Source organism: Symphodus melops, assembly GCF_947650265.1.
Source record: "Symphodus melops genome assembly, chromosome: 21".
NCBI classification, from domain to species: domain Eukaryota; kingdom Metazoa; phylum Chordata; class Actinopteri; order Labriformes; family Labridae; genus Symphodus; species Symphodus melops.
In genome coordinates, this window is record NC_136711.1 from 7,123,429 (window position 1) to 7,145,183 (window position 21,755).

The window sequence follows — 21,755 nt, forward strand, 5'->3', positions numbered from 1 at the left end:
TCTCTTCGGGAACTTGAAGGTTCAGCGGCATCTCTTTAAAGAACTAAAAGGTTCAGGGACTTCTTTTCAGGAACTAAATGGTTCAGGGACTTCTCTTTATGAACTAAAAGGATCAGGGACTTCTCTGCTCAGAACTAAAAGGTTCAGGGACTTCTCTTCCAAGAACTAAAAGGTCTTCACTTTAAAGATCTGAAAGGTTCAGGGACTTCTCTTCAGGAACTAAAAGGTTCAGGGACGTCTCTTCAAGAACTAACAGGTTCAGGGACTTCTCTTCCGGAACTAAAAGGTTCAGGGACTTCTCTTCAGGAACTAAAAGGTTCAGGGACTCCTCTTCAGGAACTAAAAGGTTCAGGGACGTCTCTTCAAGAACTAACAGGTTCAGGGACTTCTCTTCAGGAACTAAAAGGTTCAGGGACTTCTCTTCAGGAACTAAAAGGTTCAGGGACTCCTCTTCAGACAACTAAAAGGTTCAGGGACGTCTCTTTAAAGAGCTAAAAGGTTCAGGGACGTCTCTTCAGGAACTAAAAGGTTCAGGGACTTCTATTTATGAACTAAAAGGTTCAGGGACTTCTCTGCTCAGAAATAAAAGGTTCAGGGACTTCTCTTCCAAGAACTAAAATGTTCAGGGACTTCTCTTCAGGAACTAAAAGGTTCAGGGACTTCTCTTCAGGAACTTAAAGGTTCACGGACTTCTCTTCATAGAACTAAAAGTTTCAGGGACTTCTCATCAGGAACTACAAGGTTCAGGGACGTCTCTTCATTCAACTAAAAGGATCAGGGACGTCTCTTTAAAGAGATAAAAGGTTAAGGGACTTCTCTTCAGGAACTAAAAGGTTCAGGGACTTCTCTTCGGGAACTTAAAGGTTCGGGGCCGTCTCTTTAAAGAACTAAAAGGTTCAGGGACTTCTCTTCAGGAACTAAAAGGTTCAGGGACTTCTATTCATAGAACTAAAAGGTTCAGGGACTTCTATGCTGAGAACTAAAAGGTTCAGGGACTTCTCTGCTCAGAACTAAAAGGTTCAGGGACTTCTCTTCCAAGAACTAAAAGGTTCAGGGACTTCTCTTCCAAGAACTAAAAGGTTCAGGGACTTCTCTTCAGGAACTAAAAGGTTCAGGGACTTCTCTGCTCAGAAATAAAAGGTTCAGGGACTTCTCTTCCAAGAACTAAAATGTTCAGGGACTTCTCTTCAGGAACTAAAAGGTTCAGGGACTTCTATTCATAGAACTAAAAGGTGCAGGGACTTCTCTTCAAAGAACTAAAAGGTTCAGGGACATCTCTTCATAGAACTACAAGGTTCAGGGACTTCTCGTCATGGAACTAAAAGGTTCAGGGACTTCTCTTCAGGAACTAAAAGGTTCAGGGACTTCTATTCATAGAACTAAAAGGTGCAGGGACTTCTCTTCAAAGAACTAAAAGGTTCAGGGACATCTCTTCATAGAATTAAAAGGTTCAGGGACTTCTCTCTAGGAACTAAAAGGTTCAGGGACTTCTCTTCAGGAACTAAAAGGTTCAGGGACTTCACTTTAAAGATCTGAAAGGTTCAGGGACTGCTCTTCAGGAACTAAAAGGTTCAGGGACTTCTCTTCAAGAACTAAAAGGTTCAGGGACTTCTCTTCAGGAACTAAAAGGTTCAAGGACTTCTCTTCATAGAACTAAAAGGTTCAGGGACTTCTCTGCTCAGAACTAAAAGGTTCAGGGACTTCTCTTCCAAGAACTAAAAGGTTCAGGGACTTCTCTTCAGGAACTAAAAGGTTCAGGGACTTCTCTTCATGCAACTAAAAGGTTCAGGGACTCCTATTCATACAACTAAAAGGTTCAGGGACGTCTCTTTAAAGAGCTAAAAGGTTCAGGGACGTCTCTTCAGTAACTAAAAGGTTCAGGGACTTCTCTTCAGGAACTAAAAGGTTCAGGGACTTCTCTTCAGGAACTAAAAGGTTCATGGACTTCTCTTCAGGAACTAAAAGGTTCAGGGACTTCACTTTAAAGATCTGAAAGGTTCAGGGACTTCTCTTCAGGAACTAAAAGGTTCAGGGACGTCTCTTCAAGAACTAACAGGTTCAGGGACTTCTCTTCAGGAACTAAAAGGTTCAGGGACTTCTCTTCATAGAACTAAAAGGTTCAGGGACTTCTCTGCTCAGAACTAAAAGGTTCAGGGACTTCTCTTCCAAGAACTAAAAGGTTCAGGGACTTCTCTTCGGGAACTAAAAGGTTCAGGGACTTCTATTCATGCAACTAAAAGGTTCAGGGACTCCTATTCATACAACTAAAAGGTTCAGGGACGTCTCTTTAAAGAGCTAAAAGGTTCAGGGACGTCTCTTCAGTAACTAAAAGGTTCAGGGACTTCTCTTCAGGAACTAAAAGGTTCAGGGACTTCTCTTCATACAACTAAAAGGTTCAGGGACTTCTCTTCAGGAACTAAAAGTTTCAGGGACTTCAAATCATGCAACTAAAAGGTTCAGGGACTTCTCTTTAAAGAGCTAAAAGGTTCAGGATCATTTCTTCAGGAACTACACGTTTCAGGGACTTCTCTTCAGGAACTAAAAGGTTCAGGGACTTCACTTTAAAGATCTGAAAGGTTCAGGGACTGCTCTTCAAGAACTAACAGGTTCAGGGACTTCTCTTCCGGAACTAAAAGGTTCAGGGACTTCTCTTCAGGAACTAAAAGGTTCAGGGACTCCTCTTCAGACAACTAAAAGGTTCAGGGACGTCTCTTTAAAGAGCTAAAAGGTTCAGGGACGTCTCTTCAGGAACTAAAAGGTTCAGGGACTTCTATTTATGAACTAAAAGGTTCAGGGACTTCTCTGCTCAGAAATAAAAGGTTCAGGTACTTCTCTTCCAAGAACTAAAATGTTCAGGGACTTCTCTTCAGGAACTAAAAGGTTGAGGGACTTCTCTTCAGGAACTTAAAGGTTCACGGACTTCTCTTCATAGAACTAAAAGTTTCAGGGACTTCTCATCAGGAACTACAAGGTTCAGGGACGTCTCTTCATTCAACTAAAAGGATCAGGGACGTCTCTTTAAAGAGAAAAAAGGTTAAGGGACTTCTCTTCAGGAACTAAAAGGTTCAGGGACTTCTCTTCGGGAACTTAAAGGTTCGGGGCCGTCTCTTTAAAGAACTAAAAGGTTCAGGGACTTCTCTTCAGGAACTAAAAGGTTCAGGGACTTCTATTCATAGAACTAAAAGGTTCAGGGACTTCTATGCTGAGAACTAAAAGGTTCAGGGACTTCTCTGCTCAGAACTAAAAGGTTCAGGGACTTCTCTTCCAAGAACTAAAAGGTTCAGGGACTTCTCTTCCAAGAACTAAAAGGTTCAGGGACTTCTCTTCAGGAACTAAAAGGTTCAGGGACTTCTCTGCTCAGAAATAAAAGGTTCAGGGACTTCTCTTCCAAGAACTAAAATGTTCAGGGACTTCTCTTCAGGAACTAAAAGGTTCAGGGACTTCTATTCATAGAACTAAAAGGTGCAGGGACTTCTCTTCAAAGAACTAAAAGGTTCAGGGACATCTCTTCATAGAACTACAAGGTTCAGGGACTTCTCGTCATGGAACTAAAAGGTTCAGGGACTTCTCTTCAGGAACTAAAAGGTTCAGGGACTTCTATTCATAGAACTAAAAGGTGCAGGGACTTCTCTTCAAAGAACTAAAAGGTTCAGGGACATCTCTTCATAGAATTAAAAGGTTCAGGGACTTCTCTCTAGGAACTAAAAGGTTCAGGGACTTCTCTTCAGGAACTAAAAGGTTCAGGGACTTCACTTTAAAGATCTGAAAGGTTCAGGGACTGCTCTTCAGGAACTAAAAGGTTCAGGGACTTCTCTTCAAGAACTAAAAGGTTCAGGGACTTCTCTTCAGGAACTAAAAGGTTCAAGGACTTCTCTTCATAGAACTAAAAGGTTCAGGGACTTCTCTGCTCAGAACTAAAAGGTTCAGGGACTTCTCTTCATACAACTAAAATGTTCAGGGACATCTCTTCCAAGAACTAAAAGGTTCAGGGACTTCTCTTCAGGAACTAAAAGGTTCAGGGACTTCTCTTCATGCAACTAAAAGGTTCAGGGACTCCTATTCATACAACTAAAAGGTTCAGGGACGTCTCTTTAAAGAGCTAAAAGGTTCAGGGACGTCTCTTCAGTAAGTAAAAGGTTCAGGGACTTCTCTTCAGGAACTAAAAGGTTCAGGGACTTCTCTTCAGGAACTAAAAGGTTCAAGGACTTCACTTTAAAGATCTGAAAGGTTCAGGGACTTCTCTTCAGGAACTAAAAGGTTCAGGGACGTCTCTTCAAGAACTAACAGGTTCAGGGACTTCTCTTCCGGAACTAAAAGGTTCAGGGACTTCTCTTCAGGAACTAAAAGGTTCAGGGACTCCTCTTCAGACAACTAAAAGGTTCAGGGACGTCTCTTTAAAGAGCTAAAAGGTTCAGGGATGTCTCTTCAGGAACTAAAAGGTTCAGGGACTTCTATTTATGAACTAAAAGGTTCAGGGACTTCTCTGCTCAGAAATAAAAGGTTCAGGGACTTCTCTTCCAAGAACTAAAATGTTCAGGGACTTCTCTTCAGGAACTAAAAGGTTCAGGGACTTCTCTTCAGGAACTTAAAGGTTCAGGGACTTCTCTTCATAGGACTAAAAGTTTCAGGGACTTCTCATCAGGAACTAAAAGGTTCAGGGACGTCTCTTCAAGAACTAAAAGGTTCAGGGACTTCTCTTCAGGAACTAAAAGGTTCAGGGACTTCTCTTCATAGAACTAAAAGGTTCAGGGACTTCTCTGCTCAGAACTAAAAGGTTCAGGGACTTCTCTTCAGGAAATAAAAGGTTCAGGGACTTCTATTCATAGAACTAAAAGGTTCAGGGACTTCTCTGCTCAGAACTAAAAGGTTCAGGGACTTCTCTGCTCAGAACTAAAAGGTTCAGGGACTTCTCTTCCAAGAACTAAAAGGTTCAGGGACTTCTCTTCAGCAACAAAAATTTTCAGGGACTTCTCTTCATACAACTAAAATGTTCAGGGACATCTCTTTAAAGAACTAAAAGGTTCAGGAACTTCTCTTCAGGAACTAAAAAGGTTCAGGGACTTCGCTTCTCAGAACTAAAAGGTTCAGGGACTTCTCTTCATGCAACTAAAAGGTTCAGGGACTTCTCTTTAAAGAGCTAAAAGGTACAGGAACATTTCTTCAGGAACTAAAAGTTACAGGGACTTCTCTGCATAGAACTAAAAGGTTCAGGGACTTCTCTTCAGGAAATAAAAGGTTCAGGGACTTCTCTTCATAAAACTAAAAGGTTCAGGGACGTCTCTTTAAAGAGCTAAAAGGTTCAGGGACTTCTCTTCAGGAACTGAAAGCTTCAGGGACTTCTCTTAGTAGAACTATAAGGTTCAGAGGCGTCTCTTAATAGAACTTAAAGGTTCAGGAACTTCTCTTCCAAGAACTAAAAGGTTCAGGGACTGCTCTTCAGGAACTAAAAGGTTCAGGGACTTCTCTTCATGCAACTAAAAGGTTCAGGGACTTCTCTTCATACAACTAAAAGGTTCAGGGACTTCTCTTCATACAACTAAAAGGTTCAGGGGCGTCTGTTTAAAGAACTTAAAGGTTCAGGGACTTCTCTTCAGGAACTAAAAGGTTCAGGGACTTCTCTTGATAGAACTAAAAGTTTCAGGGACTTCTCTTTAGGAACTAAAAGGTTCAGGGACGTCTCTTCAAGAACTAAAAGGTTCAGGGACTTCTCTTCAGGAACTAAAAGGTTCAGGGATTTCTCTTCATAGAACTAAAAGGTTCAGGGACTTCTCTGCTCAGAACTAAAAGGTTCAGGGACTTCTCTGCTCAGAACTAAAAGTTTCAGGGACTTCTCCTCCAAGAACTAAAAGGTTCAGGGACTTCTCTTCAGGAACTAAAAGGTTCAGGGACTTCTCTTCATGCAACTAAAAGGTTCAGGGACGTCTCTTTAAAGAGCTAAAAGGTTCAGGGACGTCTCTTCAGGAACTAAAAGGTTCAGGGACTTCTCTTCGGGAACTTGAAGGTTCAGCGGCATCTCTTTAAAGAACTAAATGGTTCAGGGACTTCTATTTATGAACTAAAAGGATCAGGGAATTCTCTGCTCAGAAATAAAAGGTTCAGGGACTTCTCTTCCAAGAACTAAAATGTTCGGGGACTTCTCTTCAGGAACTAAAAGGTTCAGGGACTTCTCTTCATGAACTAAAAGCTTCAGGGACTTCTCTGCATACAACTAAAAGGTTCAGGGACGTCTCTTTAAAGAGATAAAAGGTTAAGGGACTTCTCTTCAGGAACTAAAAGGTTCAGGGACTTCTCTTCGGGAACTTAAAGGTTCAGGGCCGTCTATTTAAAGAACTAAAAGTTTCAGGGACTTCTCTTCAGGAACTAAAAGGTTCAGGGACTTCTCTTCAGGAACTAAAAGGTTCAGGGACTTCTATTCATAGAACTAAAAGGTTCAGGGACTTCTCTGCTCAGAACTAAAGGGTTCAGGTACTTCTCTGCTCAGAACTAAAAGGTTCAGGGACTTCTCTTCCAAGAACTAAAAGGTTCAGGGACTTCTCTTCCAAGAACTAAAAGGTTCAGGGACATCTCTCTAGGAACTAAAAGGTTCAGGGACTTCTCTTCAGGAACTAAAAGGTTCAGGGACTTCACTTTAAAGATCTGAAAGGTTCAGGGACTTCTCTTCAGGAACTAAAAGGTTCAGGGACTTCTCTTCAAGAACTAAAAGGTTCAGGGACTTCTCTTCAGGAACTAAAAGGTTCAGGGACTTCTCTTCATAGAACTAAAAGGTTCAGGGACTTCTCTGCTCAGAACTAAAAGGTTCAGGGACTTCTCTTCCAAGAACTAAAAGGTTCAGGGACTTCTCTTCAGGAACTAAAAGGTTCAGGGACTTCTCTTCATGCAACTAAAAGGTTCAGGGACTCCTATTCATACAACTAAAAGGTTCAGGGACGTCTCTTTAAAGAGCTAAAAGGTTCAGGGACGTCTCTTCAGTAACTAAAAGGTTCAGGGACTTCTCTTCAGGAACTAAAAGGTTCAGGGACTTCTCTTCAGGAACTAAAAGGTTCAGGGACTTCTCTTCAGGAACTAAAAGGTTCAGGGACTTCACTTTAAAGATCTGAAAGGTTCAGGGACTTCTCTTCAGGAACTAAAAGGTTCAGGGACGTCTCTTCAAGAACTAACAGGTTAAGGGACTTCTCTTCAGGAACTAAAAGGTTCAGGGACTTCTCTTCATAGAACTAAAAGGTTCAGGGACTTCTCTGCTCAGAACTAAAAGGTTCAGGGACTTCTCTTCCAAGAACTAAAAGGTTCAGGGACTTCTCTTCAGGAACTAAAAGGTTCAGGGACTTCTCTTCATGCAACTAAAAGGTTCAGGGACTCCTATTCATACAACTAAAAGGTTCAGGGACGTCTCTTCAAGAAATAACAGGTTCAGGGACTTCTCTTCAGGAACTAAAAGGTTCAGGGACTTCTCTTCCAAGAACTAAAAGGTTCAGGGACTTCTCTTCAGGAACTAAAAGGTTCAGGGACTTCTCTTCATGCAACTAAAAGGTTCAGGGACTCCTATTCATACAACTAAAAGGTTCAGGGACGTCTCTTCAAGAACTAACAGGTTCAGGGACTTCTCTTCAGGAACTAAAAGGTTCGGGGACTTCTCTTCAGGAACTAAAAGGTTCAGGGACTTCTATTCATAGAACTAAAAGGTTCAGGGACTTCTCTGCTCAGAACTAAAAGGTTCAGGGACTTCTCTGCTCAGAACTAAAAGGTTCAGGGACTTCTCTTCCAAGAACTAAAAGGTTCAGGGACTTCTCTTCCAAGAACTAAAAGGTTCAGGGACATCTCTCTAGGAACTAAAAGGTTCAGGGACTTCTCTTCAGGAACTAAAAGGTTCAGGGACTTCACTTTAAAGATCTGAAAGGTTCAGGGACTTCTCTTCAGGAACTAAAAGGTTCAGGGACTTCTCTTCAGGAACTAAAAGGTTCAGGGACTTCACTTTAAAGATCTGAAAGGTTCAGGGACTTCTCTTCAGGAACTAAAAGGTTCAGGGACTTCTCTTCAAGAACTAAAAGGTTCAGGGACTTCTCTTCAGGAACTAAAAGGTTCAGGGACTTCTCTTCATAGAACTAAAAGGTTCAGGGACTTCTCTGCTCAGAACTAAAAGGTTCAGGGACTTCTCTTCCAAGAACTAAAAGGTTCAGGGACTTCTCTTCAGGAAATAAAAGGTTCAGGGACTTCTATTCATAGAACTAAAAGGTTCAGGGACTTCTCTGCTCAGAACTAAAAGGTTCAGGGACTTCTCTGCTCAGAACTAAAAGGTTCAGGGACTTCTCTTCCAAGAACTAAAAGGTTCAGGGACTTTTCTTCAGGAAATAAAAGGTTCAGGGACTTCTCTTCATAAAACTAAAAGGTTCAGGGACGTCTATTTAAAGAGCTAAAAGGTTCAGGGACTTCTCTTCAGGAACTAAATGGTTCATGGACTTCTCTTCAGGAACTGAAAGCTTCAGGGACTTCTCTTAGTAGAACTATAAGGTTCAGAGGCGTCTCTTAATAGAACTTAAAGGTTCAGGAACTTCTCTTCCAAGAACTAAAAGGTTCAGGGACTGCTCTTCAGGAACTAAAAGGTTCAGGGACTTCTCTTCATGCAACTAAAAGGTTCAGGGACTTCTCTTCATACAACTAAAAGGTTCAGGGACTTCTCTTCATACAACTAAAAGGTTCAGGGACGTCTCTTTAAAGAGATAAAAGGTTCAGGGACGTCTCTTCAGGAACTGAAAGCTTCAGGGACTTCTCTTAGTAGAACTAAAAGGTTCAGGGGCGTCTCTTTAAAGAACTTAAAGGTTCAGGGACTTCACTTCAGGAACTAAAAGGTTCAGGGACTTCTCTTGATAGAACTAAAAGTTTCAGGGACTTCTCTTCAGGAACTAAAAGGTTCAGGGACGTCTCTTCAAGAACTAAAAGGTTCAGGGACTTCTCTTCAGGAAATAAAAGGTTCAGGGACTTCTATTCATAGAACTAAAAGGTTCAGGGACTTCTCTGCTCAGAACTAAAAGGTTCAGGGACTTCTCTGCTCAGAACTAAAAGGTTCAGGGACTTCTCTTCCAAGAACTAAAAGGTTCAGGGACTTTTCTTCAGGAAATAAAAGGTTCAGGGACTTCTCTTCATAAAACTAAAAGGTTCAGGGACGTCTCTTTCAAGAGCTAAAAGGTTCAGGGACTTCTCTTCAGGAACTAAATGGTTCACGGACTTCTCTTCAGGAACTGAAAGCTTCAGGGACTTCTCTTAGTAGAACTATAAGGTTCAGAGGCGTCTCTTAATAGAACTTAAAGGTTCAGGAACTTCTCTTCCAAGAACTAAAAGGTTCAGGGACTGCTCTTCAGGAACTAAAAGGTTCAGGGACTTCTCTTCATGCAACTAAAAGGTTCAGGGACTTCTCTTCATACAACTAAAAGGTTCAGGGACTTCTCTTCATACAACTAAAAGGTTCAGGGACGTCTCTTTAAAGAGATAAAAGGTTCAGGGACGTCTCTTCAGGAACTGAAAGCTTCAGGGACTTCTCTTAGTAGAACTAAAAGGTTCAGGGACTTCTCTGCTCAGAACTAAAAGGTTCAGGGACTTCTCTTCCAAGAACTAAAAGGTTCAGGGACTTTTCTTCAGGAAATAAAAGGTTCAGGGACTTCTCTTCATAAAACTAAAAGGTTCAGGGACGTCTCTTTAAAGAGCTAAAAGGTTCAGGGACTTCTCTTCAGGAACTAAATGGTTCATGGACTTCTCTTCAGGAACTGAAAGCTTCAGGGACTTCTCTTAGTAGAACTATAAGGTTCAGAGGCGTCTCTTAATAGAACTTAAAGGTTCAGGAACTTCTCTTCCAAGAACTAAAAGGTTCAGGGACTGCTCTTCAGGAACTAAAAGGTTCAGGGACTTCTCTTCATGCAACTAAAAGGTTCAGGGACTTCTCTTCATACAACTAAAAGGTTCAGGGACTTCTCTTCATACAACTAAAAGGTTCAGGGACGTCTCTTTAAAGAGATAAAAGGTTCAGGGACGTCTCTTCAGGAACTGAAAGCTTCAGGGACTTCTCTTAGTAGAACTAAAAGGTTCAGGGGCGTCTCTTTAAAGAACTTAAAGGTTCAGGGACTTCTCTTCAGGAACTAAAAGGTTCAGGGACTTCTCTTGATAGAACTAAAAGTTTCAGGGACTTCTCTTCAGGAACTAAAAGGTTCAGGGACGTCTCTTCAAGAACTAAAAGGTTCAGGGACTTCTCTTCAGGAACTAAAAGGTTCAGGGATTTCTCTTCATAGAACTAAAAGGTTCAGGGACTTCTCTGCTCAGAACTAAAAGGTTCAGGGACTTCTCTGCTCAGAACTAAAAGTTTCAGGGACTTCTCCTCCAAGAACTAAAAGGTTCAGGGACTTCTCTTCAGGAACTAAAAGGTTCAGGGACTTCTCTTCATGCAACTAAAAGGTTCAGGGACGTCTCTTTAAAGAGCTAAAAGGTTCAGGGACGTCTCTTCAGGAACTAAAAGGTTAAGGGACTTCTCTTCAGGAACTAAAAGGTTCAGGGACTTCTCTCCGGGAACTTAAAGGTTCAGGGCCGTCTCTTTAAAGAACTAAAAGGTTCAGGGACTTCTCTTCAGGAACTAAAAGGTTCAGGGACTTCTATTCATAGAACTAAAAGGTGCAGGGACTTCTCTTCCAAGAACTAAAAGGTTCAGGGACTTCTCTTCAGGAACTAAAAGGTTCAGGGACTTCTCTTCAGGAACTAAAAGGTTCAGGGACTTCTCTTCAGGAACTAAAAGGTTCAGGGACTTCTCTTCAGGAACTACAAGGTTCAGGGACTTCACTTTAAAGATCTGAAAGGTTCAGGGACTTCTCTTCAGGAACTAAAAGGTTCAGGGACGTCTCTTCAAGAACTAACAGGTTCAGGGACTTCTCTTCAGGAACTAAAAGGTTCAGGGACTTCTCTTCAGGAACTAAAAGGTTCAGGGACTCCTCTTCAGACAACTAAAAGGTTCAGGGACGTCTCTTTAAAGAGCTAAAAGGTTCAGGGACGTCTCTTCAGGAACTAAAAGGTTCAGGGACTTCTATTTATGAACTAAAAGGTTCAGGGACTTCTCTGCTCAGAAATAAAAGGTTCAGGGACTTCTCTTCCAAGAACTAAAATGTTCAGGGACTTCTCTTCAGGAACTAAAAGGTTCAGGGACTTCTCTTCAGGAACTTAAAGGTTCAGGGACTTCTCTTCAGGAACTTAAAGGTTCAGGGACTTCTCTTCATAGAACTAAAAGTTTCAGGGACTTCTCATCAGGAACTAAAAGGTTCAGGGACGTCTCTTCAAGAACTAAAAGGTTCAGGGACTTCTCTTCATAGAACTAAAAGGTTCAGGGACTTCTCTGCTCAGAACTAAAAGGTTCAGGGACTTCTCTGCTCAGAACTAAAAGGTTCAGGGACTTCTCTTCCAAGAACTAAAAGGTTCAGGGACTTCTCTTCAGCAACAAAAAGTTTCAGGGACTTCTCTTCATACAACTAAAATGTTCAGGGACATCTCTTCCAAGAACTAAAAGGTTCAGGGACTTCTCTTCAGGAACTAAAAGGTTCAGGGACTTCTCTTCATGCAACTAAAAGGTTCAGGGACTCCTATTCATACAACTAAAAGGTTCAGGGACGTCTCTTTAAAGAGCTAAAAGGTTCAGGGACGTCTCTTCAGTAAGTAAAAGGTTCAGGGACTTCTCTTCAGGAACTAAAAGGTTCAGGGACTTCTCTTCAGGAACTAAAAGGTTCAGGGACTTCACTTTAAAGATCTGAAAGGTTCAGGGACTTCTCTTCAGGAACTAAAAGGTTCAGGGACGTCTCTTCAAGAACTAACATTTTCAGGGACTTCTCTTCCGGAACTAAAAGGTTCAGGGACTTCTCTTCAGGAACTAAAAGGTTCAGGGACTCCTCTTCAGACAACTAAAAGGTTCAGGGACGTCTCTTTAAAGAGCTAAAAGGTTCAGGGATGTCTCTTCAGGAACTAAAAGGTTCAGGGACGTCTCTTCAAGAACTAACAGGTTCAGGGACTTCTCTTCAGGAACTAAAAGGTTCAGGGACTTCTCTTCAGGAACTAAAAGGTTCAGGGACTCCTCTTCAGACAACTAAAAGGTTCAGGGACGTCTCTTTAAAGAGCTAAAAGGTTCAGGGACGTCTCTTCAGGAACTAAAAGGTTCAGGGACTTCTATTTATGAACTAAAAGGTTCAGGGACTTCTCTGCTCAGAAATAAAAGGTTCAGGGACTTCTCTTCCAAGAACTAAAATGTTCAGGGACTTCTCTTCAGGAACCAAAAGGTTCAGGTACTTCTCTTCAGGAACTTAAAGGTTCAGGGACTTCTCTTCAGGAACTTAAAGGTTCAGGGACTTCTCTTCATAGAACTAAAAGTTTCAGGGACTTCTCATCAGGAACTAAAAGGTTCAGGGACGTCTCTTCAAGAACTAAAAGGTTCAGGGACTTCTCTTCACAGAACTAAAAGGTTGAGGGACTTCTCTGCTCAGAACTAAAAGGTTCAGGGACTTCTCTGCTCAGAACTAAAAGGTTCAGGGACTTCTCTTCCAAGAACTAAAAGGTTCAGGGACTTCTCTTCAGCAACAAAAAGTTTCAGGGACTTCTCTTCATACAACTAAAATGTTCAGGGACATCTCTTCCAAGAACTAAAAGGTTCAGGGACTTCTCTTCAGGAACTAAAAGGTTCAGGGACTTCTCTTCATGCAACTAAAAGGTTCAGGGACTCCTATTCATACAACTAAAAGGTTCAGGGACGTCTCTTTAAAGAGCTAAAAGGTTCAGGGACGTCTCTTCAGTAAGTAAAAGGTTCAGGGACTTCTCTTCAGGAACTAAAAGGTTCAGGGACTTCTCTTCAGGAACTAAAAGGTTCAGGGACTTCACTTTAAAGATCTGAAAGGTTCAGGGACTTCTCTTCAGGAACTAAAAGGTTCAGGGACGTCTCTTCAAGAACTAACAGGTTCAGGGACTTCTCTTCCGGAACTAAAAGGTTCAGGGACTTCTCTTCAGGAACTAAAAGGTTCAGGGACTCCTCTTCAGACAACTAAAAGGTTCAGGGACGTCTCTTTAAAGAGCTAAAAGGTTCAGGGACGTCTCTTCAGGAACTAAAAGGTTCAGGGACTTCTATTTATGAACTAAAAGGTTCAGGGACTTCTCTGCTCAGAAATAAAAGGTTCAGGGACTTCTCTTCCAAGAACTAAAATGTTCAGGGACTTCTCTTCAGGAACTAAAAGGTTCAGGGACTTCTCTTCAGGAACTTAAAGGTTCACGGACTTCTCTTCATAGAACTAAAAGTTTCAGGGACTTCTCATCAGGAACTACAAGGTTCAGGGACGTCTCTTCATTCAACTAAAAGGATCAGGGACGTCTCTTTAAAGAGATAAAAGGTTAAGGGACTTCTCTTCAGGAACTAAAAGGTTCAGGGACTTCTCTTCGGGAACTTAAAGGTTCGGGGCCGTCTCTTTAAAGAACTAAAAGGTTCAGGGACTTCTCTTCAGGAACTAAAAGGTTCAGGGACTTCTATTCATAGAACTAAAAGGTTCAGGGACTTCTATGCTGAGAACTAAAAGGTTCAGGGACTTCTCTGCTCAGAACTAAAAGGTTCAGGGACTTCTCTTCCAAGAACTAAAAGGTTCAGGGACTTCTCTTCCAAGAACTAAAAGGTTCAGGGACTTCTCTTCAGGAACTAAAAGGTTCAGGGACTTCTCTGCTCAGAAATAAAAGGTTCAGGGACTTCTCTTCCAAGAACTAAAATGTTCAGGGACTTCTCTTCAGGAACTAAAAGGTTCAGGGACTTCTATTCATAGAACTAAAAGGTGCAGGGACTTCTCTTCAAAGAACTAAAAGGTTCAGGGACATCTCTTCATAGAACTACAAGGTTCAGGGACTTCTCGTCATGGAACTAAAAGGTTCAGGGACTTCTCTTCAGGAACTAAAAGGTTCAGGGACTTCTATTCATAGAACTAAAAGGTGCAGGGACTTCTCTTCAAAGAACTAAAAGGTTCAGGGACATCTCTTCATAGAATTAAAAGGTTCAGGGACTTCTCTCTAGGAACTAAAAGGTTCAGGGACTTCTCTTCAGGAACTAAAAGGTTCAGGGACTTCACTTTAAAGATCTGAAAGGTTCAGGGACTGCTCTTCAGGAACTAAAAGGTTCAGGGACTTCTCTTCAAGAACTAAAAGGTTAAGGGACTTCTCTTCAGGAACTAAAAGGTTCAAGGACTTCTCTTCATAGAACTAAAAGGTTCAGGGACTTCTCTGCTCAGAACTAAAAGGTTCAGGGACTTCTCTTCCAAGAACTAAAAGGTTCAGGGACTTCTCTTCAGGAACTAAAAGGTTCAGGGACTTCTCTTCATGCAACTAAAAGGTTCAGGGACTCCTATTCATACAACTAAAAGGTTCAGGGACGTCTCTTCAAGAAATAACAGGTTCAGGGACTTCTCTTCAGGAACTAAAAGGTTCAGGGACTTCTCTTCCAAGAACTAAAAGGTTCAGGGACTTCTCTTCAGGAACTAAAAGGTTCAGGGACTTCTCTTCATGCAACTAAAAGGTTCAGGGACTCCTATTCATACAACTAAAAGGTTCAGGGACGTCTCTTCAAGAACTAACAGGTTCAGGGACTTCTCTTCAGGAACTAAAAGGTTCGGGGACTTCTCTTCAGGAACTAAAAGGTTCAGGGACTTCTATTCATAGAACTAAAAGGTTCAGGGACTTCTCTGCTCAGAACTAAAAGGTTCAGGGACTTCTCTGCTCAGAACTAAAAGGTTCAGGGACTTCTCTTCCAAGAACTAAAAGGTTCAGGGACTTCTCTTCCAAGAACTAAAAGGTTCAGGGACATCTCTCTAGGAACTAAAAGGTTCAGGGACTTCTCTTCAGGAACTAAAAGGTTCAGGGACTTCACTTTAAAGATCTGAAAGGTTCAGGGACTTCTCTTCAGGAACTAAAAGGTTCAGGGACTTCTCTTCAGGAACTAAAAGGTTCAGGGACTTCACTTTAAAGATCTGAAAGGTTCAGGGACTTCTCTTCAGGAACTAAAAGGTTCAGGGACTTCTCTTCAAGAACTAAAAGGTTCAGGGACTTCTCTTCAGGAACTAAAAGGTTCAGGGACTTCTCTTCATAGAACTAAAAGGTTCAGGGACTTCTCTGCTCAGAACTAAAAGGTTCAGGGACTTCTCTTCCAAGAACTAAAAGGTTCAGGGACTTCTCTTCAGGAAATAAAAGGTTCAGGGACTTCTATTCATAGAACTAAAAGGTTCAGGGACTTCTCTGCTCAGAACTAAAAGGTTCAGGGACTTCTCTGCTCAGAACTAAAAGGTTCAGGGACTTCTCTTCCAAGAACTAAAAGGTTCAGGGACTTTTCTTCAGGAAATAAAAGGTTCAGGGACTTCTCTTCATAAAACTAAAAGGTTCAGGGACGTCTATTTAAAGAGCTAAAAGGTTCAGGGACTTCTCTTCAGGAACTAAATGGTTCATGGACTTCTCTTCAGGAACTGAAAGCTTCAGGGACTTCTCTTAGTAGAACTATAAGGTTCAGAGGCGTCTCTTAATAGAACTTAAAGGTTCAGGAACTTCTCTTCCAAGAACTAAAAGGTTCAGGGACTGCTCTTCAGGAACTAAAAGGTTCAGGGACTTCTCTTCATGCAACTAAAAGGTTCAGGGACTTCTCTTCATACAACTAAAAGGTTCAGGGACTTCTCTTCATACAACTAAAAGGTTCAGGGACGTCTCTTTAAAGAGATAAAAGGTTCAGGGACGTCTCTTCAGGAACTGAAAGCTTCAGGGACTTCTCTTAGTAGAACTAAAAGGTTCAGGGGCGTCTCTTTAAAGAACTTAAAGGTTCAGGGACTTCACTTCAGGAACTAAAAGGTTCAGGGACTTCTCTTGATAGAACTAAAAGTTTCAGGGACTTCTCTTCAGGAACTAAAAGGTTCAGGGACGTCTCTTCAAGAACTAAAAGGTTCAGGGACTTCTCTTCAGGAAATAAAAGGTTCAGGGACTTCTATTCATAGAACTAAAAGGTTCAGGGACTTCTCTGCTCAGAACTAAAAGGTTCAGGGACTTCTCTGCTCAGAACTAAAAGGTTCAGGGACTTCTCTTCCAAGAACTAAAAGGTTCAGGGACTTTTCTTCAGGAAATAAAAGGTTCAGGGACTTCTCTTCATAAAACTAAAAGGTTCAGGGACGTCTCTTTCAAGAGCTAAAAGGTTCAGGGACTTCTCTTCAGGAACTAAATGGTTCACGGACTTCTCTTCAGGAACTGAAAGCTTCAGGGACTTCTCTTAGTAGAACTATAAGGTTCAGAGGCGTCTCTTAATAGAACTTAAAGGTTCAGGAACTTCTCTTCCAAGAACTAAAAGGTTCAGGGACTGCTCTTCAGGAACTAAAAGGTTCAGGGACTTCTCTTCATGCAACTAAAAGGTTCAGGGACTTCTCTTCATACAACTAAAAGGTTCAGGGACTTCTCTTCATACAACTAAAAGGTTCAGGGACGTCTCTTTAAAGAGATAAAAGGTTCAGGGACGTCTCTTCAGGAACTGAAAGCTTCAGGGACTTCTCTTAGTAGAACTAAAAGGTTCAGGGACTTCTCTGCTCAGAACTAAAAGGTTCAGGGACTTCTCTTCCAAGAACTAAAAGGTTCAGGGACTTTTCTTCAGGAAATAAAAGGTTCAGGGACTTCTCTTCATAAAACTAAAAGGTTCAGGGACGTCTCTTTAAAGAGCTAAAAGGTTCAGGGACTTCTCTTCAGGAACTAAATGGTTCATGGACTTCTCTTCAGGAACTGAAAGCTTCAGGGACTTCTCTTCAGGAACTAAAAGGTTCAGGGACTTCTCTTCATGCAACTAAAAGGTTCAGGGACTCCTATTCATACAACTAAAAGGTTCAGGGACGTCTCTTCAAGAACTAACAGGTTCAGGGACTTCTCTTCAGGAACTAAAAGGTTCGGGGACTTCTCTTCAGGAACTAAAAGGTTCAGGGACTTCTATTCATAGAACTAAAAGGTTCAGGGACTTCTCTGCTCAGAACTAAAAGGTTCAGGGACTTCTCTGCTCAGAACTAAAAGGTTCAGGGACTTCTCTTCCAAGAACTAAAAGGTTCAGGGACTTCTCTTCCAAGAACTAAAAGGTTCAGGGACATCTCTCTAGGAACTAAAAGGTTCAGGGACTTCTCTTCAGGAACTAAAAGGTTCAGGGACTTCACTTTAAAGATCTGAAAGGTTCAGGGACTTCTCTTCAGGAACTAAAAGGTTCAGGGACTTCTCTTCAGGAACTAAAAGGTTCAGGGACTTCACTTTAAAGATCTGAAAGGTTCAGGGACTTCTCTTCAGGAACTAAAAGGTTCAGGGACTTCTCTTCAAGAACTAAAAGGTTCAGGGACTTCTCTTCAGGAACTAAAAGGTTCAGGGACTTCTCTTCATAGAACTAAAAGGTTCAGGGACTTCTCTGCTCAGAACTAAAAGGTTCAGGGACTTCTCTTCCAAGAACTAAAAGGTTCAGGGACTTCTCTTCAGGAAATAAAAGGTTCAGGGACTTCTATTCATAGAACTAAAAGGTTCAGGGACTTCTCTGCTCAGAACTAAAAGGTTCAGGGACTTCTCTGCTCAGAACTAAAAGGTTCAGGGACTTCTCTTCCAAGAACTAAAAGGTTCAGGGACTTTTCTTCAGGAAATAAAAGGTTCAGGGACTTCTCTTCATAAAACTAAAAGGTTCAGGGACGTCTATTTAAAGAGCTAAAAGGTTCAGGGACTTCTCTTCAGGAACTAAATGGTTCATGGACTTCTCTTCAGGAACTGAAAGCTTCAGGGACTTCTCTTAGTAGAACTATAAGGTTCAGAGGCGTCTCTTAATAGAACTTAAAGGTTCAGGAACTTCTCTTCCAAGAACTAAAAGGTTCAGGGACTGCTCTTCAGGAACTAAAAGGTTCAGGGACTTCTCTTCATGCAACTAAAAGGTTCAGGGACTTCTCTTCATACAACTAAAAGGTTCAGGGACTTCTCTTCATACAACTAAAAGGTTCAGGGACGTCTCTTTAAAGAGATAAAAGGTTCAGGGACGTCTCTTCAGGAACTGAAAGCTTCAGGGACTTCTCTTAGTAGAACTAAAAGGTTCAGGGGCGTCTCTTTAAAGAACTTAAAGGTTCAGGGACTTCACTTCAGGAACTAAAAGGTTCAGGGACTTCTCTTGATAGAACTAAAAGTTTCAGGGACTTCTCTTCAGGAACTAAAAGGTTCAGGGACGTCTCTTCAAGAACTAAAAGGTTCAGGGACTTCTCTTCAGGAAATAAAAGGTTCAGGGACTTCTATTCATAGAACTAAAAGGTTCAGGGACTTCTCTGCTCAGAACTAAAAGGTTCAGGGACTTCTCTGCTCAGAACTAAAAGGTTCAGGGACTTCTCTTCCAAGAACTAAAAGGTTCAGGGACTTTTCTTCAGGAAATAAAAGGTTCAGGGACTTCTCTTCATAAAACTAAAAGGTTCAGGGACGTCTCTTTCAAGAGCTAAAAGGTTCAGGGACTTCTCTTCAGGAACTAAATGGTTCACGGACTTCTCTTCAGGAACTGAAAGCTTCAGGGACTTCTCTTAGTAGAACTATAAGGTTCAGAGGCGTCTCTTAATAGAACTTAAAGGTTCAGGAACTTCTCTTCCAAGAACTAAAAGGTTCAGGGACTGCTCTTCAGGAACTAAAAGGTTCAGGGACTTCTCTTCATGCAACTAAAAGGTTCAGGGACTTCTCTTCATACAACTAAAAGGTTCAGGGACTTCTCTTCATACAACTAAAAGGTTCAGGGACGTCTCTTTAAAGAGATAAAAGGTTCAGGGACGTCTCTTCAGGAACTGAAAGCTTCAGGGACTTCTCTTAGTAGAACTAAAAGGTTCAGGGACTTCTCTGCTCAGAACTAAAAGGTTCAGGGACTTCTCTTCCAAGAACTAAAAGGTTCAGGGACTTTTCTTCAGGAAATAAAAGGTTCAGGGACTTCTCTTCATAAAACTAAAAGGTTCAGGGACGTCTCTTTAAAGAGCTAAAAGGTTCAGGGACTTCTCTTCAGGAACTAAATGGTTCATGGACTTCTCTTCAGGAACTGAAAGCTTCAGGGACTTCTCTTAGTAGAACTATAAGGTTCAGAGGCGTCTCTTAATAGAACTTAAAGGTTCAGGAACTTCTCTTCCAAGAACTAAAAGGTTCAGGGACTGCTCTTCAGGAACTAAAAGGTTCAGGGACTTCTCTTCATGCAACTAAAAGGTTCAGGGACTTCTCTTCATACAACTAAAAGGTTCAGGGACTTCTCTTCATACAACTAAAAGGTTCAGGGACGTCTCTTTAAAGAGATAAAAGGTTCAGGGACGTCTCTTCAGGAACTGAAAGCTTCAGGGACTTCTCTTAGTAGAACTAAAAGGTTCAGGGGCGTCTCTTTAAAGAACTTAAAGGTTCAGGGACTTCTCTTCAGGAACTAAAAGGTTCAGGGACTTCTCTTGATAGAACTAAAAGTTTCAGGGACTTCTCTTCAGGAACTAAAAGGTTCAGGGACGTCTCTTCAAGAACTAAAAGGTTCAGGGACTTCTCTTCAGGAACTAAAAGGTTCAGGGATTTCTCTTCATAGAACTAAAAGGTTCAGGGACTTCTCTGCTCAGAACTAAAAGGTTCAGGGACTTCTCTGCTCAGAACTAAAAGTTTCAGGGACTTCTCCTCCAAGAACTAAAAGGTTCAGGGACTTCTCTTCAGGAACTAAAAGGTTCAGGGACTTCTCTTCATGCAACTAAAAGGTTCAGGGACGTCTCTTTAAAGAGCTAAAAGGTTCAGGGACGTCTCTTCAGGAACTAAAAGGTTAAGGGACTTCTCTTCAGGAACTAAAAGGTTCAGGGACTTCTCTCCGGGAACTTAAAGGTTCAGGGCCGTCTCTTTAAAGAACTAAAAGGTTCAGGGACTTCTCTTCAGGAACTAAAAGGTTCAGGGACTTCTATTCATAGAACTAAAAGGTGCAGGGACTTCTCTTCCAAGAACTAAAAGGTTCAGGGACTTCTCTTCAGGAACTAAAAGGTTCAGGGACTTCTCTTCAGGAACTAAAAGGTTCAGGGACTTCTCTTCAGGAACTAAAAGGTTCAGGGACTTCTCTTCAGGAACTACAAGGTTCAGGGACTTCACTTTAAAGATCTGAAAGGTTCAGGGACTTCTCTTCAGGAACTAAAAGGTTCAGGGACGTCTCTTCAAGAACTAACAGGTTCAGGGACTTCTCTTCAGGAACTAAAAGGTTCAGGGACTTCTCTTCAGGAACTAAAAGGTTCAGGGACTCCTCTTCAGACAACTAAAAGGTTCAGGGACGTCTCTTTAAAGAGCTAAAAGGTTCAGGGACGTCTCTTCAGGAACTAAAAGGTTCAGGGACTTCTATTTATGAACTAAAAGGTTCAGGGACTTCTCTGCTCAGAAATAAAAGGTTCAGGGACTTCTCTTCCAAGAACTAAAATGTTCAGGGACTTCTCTTCAGGAACTAAAAGGTTCAGGGACTTCTCTTCAGGAACTTAAAGGTTCAGGGACTTCTCTTCAGGAACTTAAAGGTTCAGGGACTTCTCTTCATAGAACTAAAAGTTTCAGGGACTTCTCATCAGGAACTAAAAGGTTCAGGGACGTCTCTTCAAGAACTAAAAGGTTCAGGGACTTCTCTTCATAGAACTAAAAGGTTCAGGGACTTCTCTGCTCAGAACTAAAAGGTTCAGGGACTTCTCTGCTCAGAACTAAAAGGTTCAGGGACTTCTCTTCCAAGAACTAAAAGGTTCAGGGACTTCTCTTCAGCAACAAAAAGTTTCAGGGACTTCTCTTCATACAACTAAAATGTTCAGGGACATCTCTTCCAAGAACTAAAAGGTTCAGGGACTTCTCTTCAGGAACTAAAAGGTTCAGGGACTTCTCTTCATGCAACTAAAAGGTTCAGGGACTCCTATTCATACAACTAAAAGGTTCAGGGACGTCTCTTTAAAGAGCTAAAAGGTTCAGGGACGTCTCTTCAGTAAGTAAAAGGTTCAGGGACTTCTCTTCAGGAACTAAAAGGTTCAGGGACTTCTCTTCAGGAACTAAAAGGTTCACGGACTTCACTTTAAAGATCTGAAAGGTTCAGGGACTTCTCTTCAGGAACTAAAAGGTTCAGGGACGTCTCTTCAAGAACTAACATTTTCAGGGACTTCTCTTCCGGAACTAAAAGGTTCAGGGACTTCTCTTCAGGAACTAAAAGGTTCAGGGACTCCTCTTCAGACAACTAAAAGGTTCAGGGACGTCTCTTTAAAGAGCTAAAAGGTTCAGGGATGTCTCTTCAGGAACTAAAAGGTTCAGGGACGTCTCTTCAAGAACTAACAGGTTCAGGGACTTCTCTTCAGGAACTAAAAGGTTCAGGGACTTCTCTTCAGGAACTAAAAGGTTCAGGGACTCCTCTTCAGACAACTAAAAGGTTCAGGGACGTCTCTTTAAAGAGCTAAAAGGTTCAGGGACGTCTCTTCAGGAACTAAAAGGTTCAGGGACTTCTATTTATGAACTAAAAGGTTCAGGGACTTCTCTGCTCAGAAATAAAAGGTTCAGGGACTTCTCTTCCAAGAACTAAAATGTTCAGGGACTTCTCTTCAGGAACTAAAAGGTTCAGGTACTTCTCTTCAGGAACTTAAAGGTTCAGGGACTTCTCTTCAGGAACTTAAAGGTTCAGGGACTTCTCTTCATAGAACTAAAAGTTTCAGGGACTTCTCATCAGGAACTAAAAGGTTCAGGGACGTCTCTTC